The sequence below is a fragment of the Otolemur garnettii genome, unplaced genomic scaffold (genome assembly GCF_000181295.1).
Source record: "Otolemur garnettii isolate 467f Iridium unplaced genomic scaffold, OtoGar3 scaffold00105, whole genome shotgun sequence".
NCBI classification, from domain to species: domain Eukaryota; kingdom Metazoa; phylum Chordata; class Mammalia; order Primates; family Galagidae; genus Otolemur; species Otolemur garnettii.
Window position 1 is genome coordinate 2,211,393 of NW_003852500.1, and position 2,480 is coordinate 2,213,872.

Consider the following 2,480-nt stretch of genomic DNA (forward strand, 5'->3'; position numbering starts at 1 on the left):
TTTTGAGACAGAATCTTACTCTATTGCCCTGGGTAGAGTACCATAGTGTCATATCTCACAGCAACCCCAAACTTTTGGGCTCAAGTGATCCTCTTGCCTCAGCCTCCTGAGTAGCTAGGACTACAGGTCCCAGCCACAGATACCTGGCTAATTTTTTCTATTTTTTGTAGAGACAGTCTTGCTTTTGCTCAGGCTGGTCTCGAACTCCTGAATTTAAGGAATCCACCCAACTCAGCTTCTCACAGTGTTAGGATTACAGGTGTGAGCCAACACACCAACCAAAAATCAAATGAATTTAAAAATGAATGATGAGGCCAGGTGCAATGGCTCATGCCTGTAATCCCAGCACTCTGGGAGGCTGAAGCAGGTAGATTGCTTGAGTTCACGAGTTCAAGACCAGCCTGAGCCAGAGTGAGAACTTGTCTCTAAAAACAGGTGTTGGCTCGGCACCAGTAGCTCAAGTGGCTAAGGCGCCAGACACATACACCTCAGCTGGCAGATTTGAATCGAGCCCAGGCCTGCCAAACAACAATGACAACCACAACCAAAAAATAGCCAGACATTGTGGCAGGCACCTGTAGTCCCAGCTACTTGGGAGGATGAGGCAAGAGAATCGCTTAACCCCAGGATTTGGAGGTTGCTGTGAGATGTGATGCCACAGCACTCTACCCAGGGTGACAGTTTGAAGCTCTGTCTCAAGAAAAAAACAACAACAGGTATTATGGTAGGCACCTGTAGTTCCAGCTACTTGAGAGGCTGAGTCCAGAGAATCACCTTAAGCCCAAGAGTTTGAGGTTGCTTTGAGCTGTGATGCTATGGCACTCTATCAAGGACAACAAAATGAGACTCTGTCTCAAAAAAAAAAAAGATAAATAAAATATCAACACTTTATATAAAGTTAAGATCTAAAGCTGCTCTTGCGGGAACTTGCCTCAGCCTCTTCACTCTAATTCGGCCCTGATGACATCAAGGTTACCTCACCCTCTAAGTACATCAGGACAAGTCTATTGGGAAGGCCCTTGTCCTACGTAACCACACACATCTATGAAAACTACCAATTGTAGTTTTCTACAATTGGCACCTCAGAGTAAAATTTCCCCAATTTTCTCTAAACACATTTTATAGCCATTTCTTTCAAACTAGGACCCAATCAGTTAGCTTATATTATCTTTATATTCTAGAACAGGGGTTAACAATCTACAACCTGCAGGTCTGGTACTTATCTTTTTGTTTTTTGAGACACGATCTTGTCATCCAGGCTAGAGTGTTGCAACACAATCATTGCTCACTGCAGCCTTGAACTCCTAGGTCCAAGTCATCATCCCAACTCCTCTTCCCAAGTATTTGGGATTACAGGTGCATGCTGACATGCTTGGCTAATTTAAAAAATATTCTTAGAGACAGCGGGTCTTGCTATGTTGCCTAGCCGGGTCATGAACTCTTGGCCTCAAGGAATTTTTCTCCCCTTAGCCTCCTGAAGTGCTGGGATTACAAACATGTGCCACCATGTCTGTTCTATTTTTGTAAATAACATTTTTTTGGAATGTAACCATGCCTATTTATTTATGGATTGCCTAAATGTGCATCCATGATACAATGGCAGAGTTAAGCCAATATGACAAACAATGTATGGCCCAAAAGCCAAAAAAATCTGTCCTTTTACAAAAAAAAAAAAGTAAAAAAAATAAGAAAATAAGTGGCACCCTTGGTCTTCAGGCTCGATTAGATTTAGGGTCAGCATATCTTTTGTCGCAACCCCTAAGGCCCTGGTCTCAGTTGCTGAAGGAAGGAACCAGGCATGACACGGATTATAAGTACAAGCCTCCAGGAGTCGGGCTAACCTTAAGTGCAGGGTAGCCCGGAGCCCCCTCCGCAATGGCTATTTATTAAGGTTATACACAACAGGTGTGGAGAGTTAAGGTGAGGGCTGCATGAGTAAGGATTGCCATGTGCTCTTTCCTCACGTGTTCTTTCCCCACGACCCCCACGAAGAAGTACCAAGCATCAATGTTTAACCTGTACTTACTAGTGACCGATCTTATCTCATTCCGGAACACTGACTTACTTGGGGGATTGCCCCCAAGTCACAAAACATCTCTAGGCTTGCCAGGAGACTGTCCTGTTCTCAGCATTTCCTTTTAATGTGGTAAGAATCAGTAACTGTCCTTTGCAAGCATGGTGTCCATTCCTCTACAATCTTTAATAGATTTTCCTTTTCCTTTTAAGAGATGGGGGTCTTGCCATGTTCAAGGCTGGCCTTGAACTCCTGGGCTCAAGCCTTTATCCTACATCAGTGTCCCAAGTAGCTGGGATTACAGGTGCATGAAACCACAACTGGCTTAAATTTTATTTATTTATTTATTTATTTTGGAGACAGAGTCTTACTTTGTCAGCCCTGGTAGAGCGCCGTGGTGTCAGACCCCACAGCAACCTCAAACTCTTAGGCTCAAGTGATCTCTCGCCTCAGCCTCCCAAGTAGC